Source organism: Ailuropoda melanoleuca, chromosome 8 (assembly GCF_002007445.2).
Source record: "Ailuropoda melanoleuca isolate Jingjing chromosome 8, ASM200744v2, whole genome shotgun sequence".
In the NCBI taxonomy this organism is placed as follows: domain Eukaryota; kingdom Metazoa; phylum Chordata; class Mammalia; order Carnivora; family Ursidae; genus Ailuropoda; species Ailuropoda melanoleuca.
Window position 1 is genome coordinate 77,182,363 of NC_048225.1, and position 10,338 is coordinate 77,192,700.

The 10,338-nt window shown below is 41.8% G+C and overlaps 1 pseudogene; it reads left to right on the plus strand.

Moving 5' to 3' along the window:
• Nucleotides 1–267: 267 nt before the first annotated feature.
• Nucleotides 268–807, plus strand: LOC100468739 (annotated as a pseudogene).
• Nucleotides 808–10,338: the final 9,531 nt, after the last annotated feature.

Below are 10,338 nucleotides of genomic sequence, written 5' to 3' on the forward strand. Positions count from 1 at the left end.
AAAACAAACAATTCCAGTAAACAGGCCATCAACAAATGTGATTTTTTCTGTTCTACTCCTTTCTGCCATGGGAAAAACAAGAAATACAAGCTCCAATGCTTGGCTACTTCATCATTCATTTATTTCACATTTATTGAGTATATACTGTGTTCCAGAAACCCTACAAGGAACTGGACCTACAAAACAAATCAAGTCAGCAAGGCTGCATTGCAGCTTTCATGGGGCCTTGATACTTTCCTTTCTCCATAAAAATTAATTTGGGTCCTGATGGGCAGTGAGATGGCATCTGCCAGAAGGGTCATTCAGGTAGTCAAGTCACCTACTCCATTAATAAGGTACCCTGACAGAAGACACAATCCTAAACCCAATGTGTCAGAAGTGTTGAGGTCAACGGGACTACCACCTCACTCTTCAATGTCATAGAATTCCGATGGAAGTAAATTACCAGCGTGGCTGGTGCATCGGGGTCCACCAGACACTGCAGAAATAATAAAAACAGTACCTCAGGACAGAAATACAGAAGGAAACTTGTGTCTCAAGAAGAAATTGAATTTATCCAACTTGGAGATCCGGAATAATCACTGACACTGTGGCTGTTCGTCACAGAAGTCTTTACGATAAAGGACTTCCAAAATGGCACATGAGAAATCATACGTTAAATAACTTGACTAAATATTCTGTTAAAAAATGAAAAATAGAAAATGTAGATGGACACCTGTATCTCCCAATATATGTATATTAGTCAGCTTCTCCACAAGCTTACCTAATTGTTCATATACGTATTAAAGTACACATTTTCCTTGGGGCACCTGGGTGGCTCAGTCATTAAGCGTCTGCCTTCAGCTCTGGGCATGATCCTAGAGTCCTGGGATCGAGCCCCACGTCGGGCTCCTCCGCTGTGAGCCTGCTTCTTCCTCTCCCACTCCCCCTGCTTGTGTTCCCTCTCTTGCTGGCTGTCTCTCTCTCTGTCAAATAAATAAAATCTTTAAAAAATAAAAATAAAATAAAAATAAAGTACACATTTTCCAATCTTAGCCTATTACTTTACTCTTGATCATCAAGCATTACCAGTGTTGAGCTATTAAAAGCACACAATATCTAGTAAACTATAATATGTTTCCTATAATTTCACTTTTCTTTCAGTTTCTGTTTAGACACAGGAAAATTTATCAGACAGAGCTGCTACTTTTGGGAAGTGGTTTTCCTGAAACTGGATGAGGAGCAGTGAAAGAATGACTCCATTATTTGTTCTTAGCTTTCTTAAAATTTTTTCATTCACAAAGTTACTAGAGTATAACTAGTTTAAAAAGTGTATCCTACACTAAATGGTAAAAGTATAGCCAAGGTAAACCAGCTGACTTTGTGTTATTAAAAGTGGGAGTTAACACAAAAGATTATTTGTATCTATGTTCAGAAGAAAACACCAGAGTATAAAATGGAAAATAAGAGATTGAAATGAATATAACACAGGAACAGATGTTTGACTAGAAATTGCAATGTGCTATGTTATTAGGGGTGTTAAGTCTAAGCCTTTGATTTTGTTTATTGTTTTGATTTTCATCATCTGTGCAAATTCTGATAACCATTAACTTTCTCAAAACTTAATGTCTGAAAACTTCATAAAATCAACCTAAATATTTACCTTATTAGGCCAATTTATGAAACTGTAATAGGGTCTTATAGTGCCAAGGGTATGTATTATTGTGAAAGGAAAGCCTCACAAAGCTAAATAAATTCTCTTCCATGCCTTTAAAATTTTAATTAAACATTTTATTCTGCATTGATATAAAAATAAATGTAATTCAGATTGGGTTCATTATTATGTTATTTCTTCTGAATTTAAAAGAAATTAAAGTTTCAACATTGTTGTAAGCCTCTAAAAGTATCATAAGCCCTGAGAACTGTATCAACTGTGCCTAATGGAGAAGTTGGCCCTGTGACAATCTCTGCTTTCCTGCCTTCCATCCTGCATAATTCGAAAGTTATTCAAAGAGGCTGAGCATGACAGGTGAAATTCCAGGGTGTGGGAGACTTGAAGGGGAATTGGGGAGGAGGGGGCTGTGGCAATGGGGTAAGGAGCGTGGAGAGACAGTGACAGCAGCCTGGTGAAGAATATTAGGTTCTGAGCAGGGTGACGAGAGGATCTAGCTATAGGTTGGGCAGATGGCAAGACTGGGAAGGAGAGTAGAGCAGGAGCAGATGAGGAGAATGACCTCACAGCCTAGCGCAGGCTGTCGAAGCCTGACTAGAGTATGTGTGTATGTCTTCCTTAGCTCCAGCCATTGAGAGAAGCTGGGAGCAGTGACATTCCCATAACGCTAAACATACCTAGCAACCACATTCTGATTTCTAAACACCGTTCTCCTTTAAAAGGAAGTAGGGCTCTCAGAAGAAATGGCGGGAGAATTACAAGACGATCTTAGAATATCTTGTTTCAGAAAGTAAGGGAGTACTAAAAGAATGATAGGGGGGTGCCTGGGTGGCACAGCGGTTAAGCGCGTCTGCCTTCGGCTCAGGGCGTGATCCCGGTGTTCTGGGATCGAGCCCCACATCGGGCTCCTCTGCAGTGAGCCTGCTTCTTCCTCTCCCGCTCCCCCTGCTTGTGTTCCCTCTCTTGCTGGCTGTCTCTGTCTCTGTCAAATAAATAAATAAAATATTTAAAAAAAAAAAAAAGAATGATAGGGACACTGACAAATTGGGGACAATTTGATGACAGATTTGATAAATAATGATGATAAGAGATTAGAACTCAGTGAATAACATAGGTGTCTATGAGTCCACAGTGATGTAAATGAATGAATTAGTTAATTAATTAATTAAAAGAAATTTTTTCCCTTACAGGAGAATGCCAACTAATACATATAGAATGAACGACTGGATTAAATTAGGAAGTAACTATCTGGCAACCATCATAATAACATCGGTTCAGACAAGAATAATCACTAGATTGCACAAGACATGAATAGTCAATTTTTTAAAGAAGACATCCAGATGGCCAACAGACACATGAAAAGATGCTCAACATCACTCAGCATCAGGGAAACACAAATCAAAACTATAACGAGCTATCACCTCACACCTGTCAGAATAGCTAAAATCAAAAACACAAGAAATAACAAATGGTGATGGGAATGTGAAGAAAAAAGAATCCCCTACACTGTTGGTGGGAATGCAAACTGGTGTAGCCACCATGGAAAACAGTATGGAGAGTCCTTAAAAAACTAAAAATAGAATTACCATATGATCCAATAATTCCACTACTGGGTATTTACCCAAACAAAATGAAAACATTAATTTGAAATATACATGAACCCTTATGTTTAGTGCAGCATTATTTACAATACCCAAGATATGGAAGTAACCCAGATGTCCATCCATAGATGAATGGATAAAGAAAATGTGATCTATATAGATATAGATAGATATATAGATATAGATATACAGATATATATATATACACACACATATATGTATATAAACAGAATATTACTCAGCCATAAAAAAGAATGAAATCTTGCCATTTGAAACAACATGGATGGATATAGATCTAAGCAAAATAAGTCAGTAAAAGAAAAACAAATACCATGCGATTTCATTCATATGTGGAATTTAAGGAATAAAACAAATGAAATAAAAAACAAACAAAAAAAACCATCAGACTTTTAACTACAGAGAACAAACTGGTGGTTGCCAGAGGGCAGGTGGATGGGAGGTTGGATAAAATAGGTGAAGGGGATTAAGAGTACAGTTACCATGCGGATTAAGAGTACATTACCATGAGTAATGTATAGAATTATTGAATCACTATATAGTACAGCTGAAACTAATATAACACCAAGTTCATTATACTCGAATAAAAAAAAAATAATCAATAGATGCTAAAACTAATGGGTGAATGTTTGATGTTTAAATGGTCTCAAAACACCTCCCACAGAATACTAAGTAAAAAGGGGGGAAATACTTTTACAATAAAGGAACCTAGCAGATACTCTTAGTCAAGTGATCAAAGTGAATGTAACATTTAATAAGACAAATTAAAATTGGGCACCACCTATTGGAGGCAATGAGAAGACCATCACTTCTGTGATCTTCCTGCCTAAAATTAAAAAATCATTACCTAAATCTAATTATGAAGAAATATCCAATAAACTCAAATTGAGGTAATCGTCACAAAATAACTGCCCTGTAACTTTGTAAAGTGGGAAGGTTCTGAAAGTCAAGGGAAGAGTGAGGAACTCTCCCACTTTGAAGAAGACTAAGGAGACACAGCAATTAAATGCAGGGTGTGATCCTGGACTTGGCAAAACTTGAATGGTGTCTTCACATTAAGTGGTAATAACGTATCCATGTTATTTTGCTGATTTTGATGGCTGTATTATCACTATGTAGAAGGACGTCCTGCGTGAAAGAACAATACACTAAAGTATTTGGAGGTGGGGGAAGAGCATCATTGCCAGCAAAGTCCCCTCAGTTTATTCAAGAGAAAAATTATTACTCTTTTCTTGCAAGTTTTCTCTAAGTTTGAAATTATCGCAATATAAGAAGACAAAATTAAATTGAAAATCCAACTTTGACGGGTAAAGCCAAGGACTACAGACATTGTAACCGAAGTGTGTGTTCCCTGATGAGTATCTGCTTCTAGAGGTTTATATCTTAAATGAAGTATCTTTTTTTCTGACATAAAAATATGGTTCCTGCATGCAAAGCGAATGTATGATTGGAGAAGCAAGGACTCTGGTCCCCTTGGTGTGAGGAGAAAGAGGAAGTCCTGACTGTAAGAGAGCGGTGAGGACCTGCTGCGGTTTTAGCCATTCTGTTTCCTGACCGAGATGCTGGGTGGGTGCAGGAGGGAGCCTCCTATGCGTTCCCTCAAGCTCTATGCTTAAGCTTTGTGCTCTTTTCTGTAGGCATGCTACGCTTCATAAAATTTAAATATAAGTGAACAAAAAAAGACAAGGTCCCTCATCTTAATAAAATTCCACAAACCACCATAACCACTAGACAATGACAACTTCATCAGAGCTGCCCATTTCACACTCACGAATCAACAGTGAAAATTTGTGGTTCAAAGAAATTCAAGGAAGAAGATCCCTGGAACCCAAAACAGTTCAAAACAAACCAAAACATAAAAGCACACTCACTCATCAGCAACCGTGTCATCTCCCCTTGCAGATGTGGGGGACGCCTGTCCAAGCCCAATTTTACTACCACCTTGGTCCCGCCTTCCTCAATCACTCGAGGAAAGGTTCAAGCAGTGGAAGATGTCTACTGCAAAGGGATCTGGTCACTGTGAAGCCTCCAGGGACGCTTCCACAGTCCCGGGCATGTCTCAGGGAGACCCCGCGCTGCTGGCCGCACCACATTGGCGGCGGGATTCCCAGGGACGTGGGTAAGAATACAAAGGATGGCATCGACTGTGTGACGCGGCTGGCAGGGACGTGCTGCCGAGCGAAGTGTCCTTGGCACCCACGGTGTCACTTTCACATAGAAATCCCAACTCCCTCAGTCGAGAAGGTACTGCCCTGGGCAAGCGCCTGGCCCCCTTTACCCCACACAGTGGTCCTGCCCCCTCTTACTGCTTCTCAGACGTGCACCTCGTGACCTGGTTGAAATGTGGGTCCCAATGCTGGGCGGCGACTTCGCGTTTCTAACGTGCCTGCGCTGGTGCTGCTGCTCGGCGGCCTCGCCTGGCCAGCCAGGCGTTAAGGATGAACCTTTGTTTCATCTGTTCGCTTCCCCTTTGTGGGAAGGAGTTGATCTGTTCAAACTAGGCGGATGATGCATTGAGCTTCCCTGCAATGACGCACACACTCAAAACATAGCACATGGAGCCTGAGAGCAGGTGTGAAGAGACGGTGTCTCCTCCCGTGGCTGTGCAGTGTTTCTCTCCACATCATCCTTCTTGGCCGTGGAACCCACAATCCTGTGTTGAGACCACAGCTCTGGCACTTACAAGCTAGGGGATTGGGGGCAAATCGCATAACTTTCTCTGTCCTCTTTTATCACCGATAAGAACAAAATAATAATATGTTCTTTGTTCTGTTTGTATTAAATAAAATGTAGTGTGGGCAGTTGGTTTTATATAACTAAGCATTATGCATATGCAATTGGGGCATAAAAAGGAACCATGAGAATGGAGAGAGGAGGGGAGAGAGATATGTCTGGACTGATCATAATAATAATGACAGCAACACATGTGATTGCGACACACTGAGTGACAAGCCCTGGGCTCCACCTTTATGGACTTCATGTTACCTCTCTCACTCTGTTATTAACCCCCATTTTGCAGACAAGAAAACTGAGGGCTCAAGAGGCTATTTGTGAGTAAGAAAGTACAGTTGTTAAGGGGTAAAGCAGAGGCAGAATTGAAACACCAGTCTGCCAGAGCCCAAGCACTAAGTAGCAAAATGTTTTTCAGAATCATCTGTTTATCATACTCATTTGGACGCTTAAAAAGCTGCCAGGTTCCCAGGCCCAAGCCAAGACCCACAAGGATAATTTTTACACAGCCTGGCACCAGTCCACACATCTGATTTTAGGGACCACTCTGAAATGTGCTGCCTTCCTCTAATCATGTGAGGGGACGTTCAAAATATGTCTACTGTTAGTATAGAGACCCCAGTGACCCTGTGACAGTCATGAGCATGTCTAAGCGAACCCCTGTGGTGTTGGTTGTTGCAGTCAGGTGGTGAGAGTCAGAGGCCGGGAGAGGAGGTTAGAAAAGGCTTCATGAAGTCATCACTACCTCTCTGATTTCCTGCCCATCAGTGATCACTGAGGCATCCAGATGTCCATCACTTCCCTCTGACTGCCAATGAGAAGACCCTGCTGCTCCTTGGAACTGAGGACTTGCTCGAAGCATCCAGATTTCAATCCCAGATTCTCAGAACTGGCCCCAGTGAGATGGAGCCCAGTGTCCTAAAAACCAAGGCATAGCAACCCCACCCAGGGAGACATTACCCAGTCTGGAATAATCCTTGAGGTGTTTTTCTCTTCACAAAGATCGCTAATGCTTCTTTCTTTGACAGGAAGGACCTCGGGGAAGTCCCTCCGAGTTCTGCCTGTTGACACTCATCTACTTTGGCCCTTTGACTTGTGTGGGCTTCCTGAAGTCTCTGCAACTGCAGACCAGAGGGGAACTCACTTTCTATTTGCCCGGGGTCAAAGCAAGAGAGGAAAACCTCCACCTACCTTAGTCTACTGTAAGACTGAACCAAAAGTGACGTCATTCATCACCACCCTTCAGGTCTTTCTCTGACAGACTACAGGTAGGGGGTGGGGATTCAATCCCGAGACCTGGATTTTAGCTGCGGTTCTTGTTTACCAGTGGTTTTGCCCCAGTTATGATGACAAGAAAACTATTTACCATATCCTCACCCTGGTGTCTGAATCCAGAATATAAGAAAGTGTTTTCAAGTAATTTCCAAAATCCTATAGTATATAAACTCCATGAGAGTGTCTTAAACAGAACAAGTTAAAAAGCAGTAACCATGGAAAATATTAATACATTAAGCTTATGTCCCTAAAAGTACATTGTGAAGGAACTGAAAAGACAAACCATGGAGTAGGTGAACATGTTTGCAATATATGTTATCAAGCAAATATCTGTATCTGGACTCAGAGGATACATGCATTGAGAATACATAAAGAATCGCTGGAAGTCAATTAAAAAAAAAAAAGACTAACAACCAGTGTTTTTCAGAAATGGGCAAAAGTTTAAACAGCCACTTTACCAAACAGGATATCCAAATGGCCAATATGCAGACGGAAGTGTTCAGCACCATTAGTCATCATGGAAATACAAACTAAATCTACGGTGTGATACTGTGATATCCAATCAAAATGGCCACAACTTATAAGGCCAACAATAAATATAGGAAAGCATGTGGAGCAACTGTAGGTCTCATATATTGCTGGCAAATATATAAATTGGTACAATCACTTGGGAAACTATTTGGTAATACCTACTAAAATTATGCATTTTTCTATGACCTAGAAATTCCACTCTCGATATATACCCAAAGAAATGAGTGCTTGTATCTGTCAAGATATATACAGTAAAGTACGTAGCAACATTATTTAATAGTGCCAAACCAGAAACAGCCCAAATTTCATCGATGGTAAAATGGATAAATTGTGGTAAAATTCATATAATAGAATGCTATGTAGGTGTGAAAATGAATAAAGCAAGATTATATAAAATGTGGATGAATCTCACAGACATAACGTTGAGTAAAAAAGCCAGATACCAAAGTTTATATATACTGTATGATTCCATCTAAATGGAGTTCAAAAAAAGGTAAGATTTCTATCTACGGTAATGAAAGTCAGCATAGTGATTATCTTTGGATGGAGTATTCACAGAATGACTGTAAGGGAGCCTTCTGGGCTGCTGGAGATGTCCTACAACCCCATCTTGGTGGCGGTTCCACAGGTGTATAAAGTGTAAAATTCAATGAGCCATACACTTAAAATTCATGCATTTTAGATGTAAGTTATAGTTTAATTTCTTTAAAGATTTTATTTATTTGACAGAGAGAGAGAGAGAGCACAAGCAGGGGGAGCCTAAGAGGGAGGAGGAGAGGCAGGCTCCCCACTAGCAGGGAGCCCAACATGGGGCTCCAACCCAGGACTGTGGGATCATGACCTGAGCCAAAGGCAGATGCTTAACCGACTGAGCCACCCAGGCATCCCAGTTACAGCTCAATTTTTAAAAGTGCCAGGCTGTCTTAGGTCACATGTCCATCCCTGGATCAGTCACTGTGGCCAGGGAATACAATGAGGGCCATGTGGTTCCTTCCTAGAACTGGTGGTGGAGCCCAGACCATAAATAGACAGAGAAGGGGCCCTCAAAAGGGAATACGGAACTGTTTCTGGAAGAAGAGGAAACAGACGTCCTAGAGGACAGACAACTAATTTCCAACAGTCGGGAAGGATACTGTAGCCCTCAGCATGAGTAATTGGATCAGGACACACAGTCCTCAGGAAGATAGAGGGAAAGAAAGACTACAGAGAGACACAGGCAGAGTAACCCAACCCCTGGCTTTACAATTTCTGGTTCTTGGTCCTATGAGTGAAGATACACTCTCTATTCTGGGGCTCTATAAGATTCCCTATCTGTGGAGAAACTTTTCATTCCTGTTGGCCATCTGGCATTTTGAATCTCCTGTTATTGTTTGGGAAAGCTCCCCCACCTTATGAATCTTGATGGGAGCACGGTCAACATTGAAAATGCCAAATGCTCAGTTTCCCAGCCTTCCCTGAAGCTGGAATGTAGCAGGTGGGTAATGTAGGCTCTACCAAGGAGATAGCACTGCTCCTGAACTCCGGGGACCACAAGCATGTTCATTCTGCAAGATGGTCCACCAGCGCTGGTTCAGTCCAGTGCTGGAGGTGTCAGAGTGGCAGGTGGAAGCAGCCAGTGTCCCGTAGTGTGTGTGGTCCTCACACACCCTTCTACACATGTGCCTAACGAGACTCCACACTGCATCTCCAGTCTTCCTGAGTGGATTCAATATCCTTTTAGTAGTTCCTTTTCAGTCTCAGTCAACCAGACTTAGTTTATGCTGCTTGATGTTGGGTGGCTTAAACAAGAGATATTTATTTTCTCATAGTTCTGGAAGCAAGAAGTCCAAGACCAGGATGCTGTAAACTTCAGTCTCTGGTGAGCCTCTCTTCCTGGTTTCCAGCTGGCTCCTATCTACTGTGTCTTCATGGCCTTTGCTTTGTGGTGTCTCTTCCTCTTCTTAGCAGGGCACCAGTCCTATGAGATTACAGCTCTGCCCTTATGACTTCATTCAACATTACTTACCTCCTTAGAGGCCCTATGTCCAAATAGAGTCACATTGAGGGTTAGGGTTTCAATATATGATTTGGGGGGGGGCACAATTCAGTCAATAACAGGTACTGCCCCTATAATGAAGAGGTTAAAACCCTTGTGCAAGGTCTAAATAAAACCTTTGTGCTCTCCAGTCTCAATTAGTGTAGAAAGTATGAAATCCTAGAAATGCAAGCTTGCAAAGCACTGGACAAAACTACGTGGATATAGTAAGACATAAACAAAAATGGGAGGAAGCCTGAGTGACTGTCCAAAGGTCAGCCTCGAAGCCAGTGGCTGCAGGAGCCCAGGTAGGACGGTTGGTGCCTAGCTGAGCTCCAGCTGTGTCCGTGGCTGCCACACTCTCCCTCACTCTCATCATTCTGAGTCTTACGTCTAGGTCCTGACTCTTGCACTGCTTCAGGAATGCTGACAAAAACGCCCTCATTGAACAAACTTTAGTCAAGCTCTGAACCATCTTCTCACCAGGCCTCCCTTGCCTGGCTGAGCCCAGTTTTGCT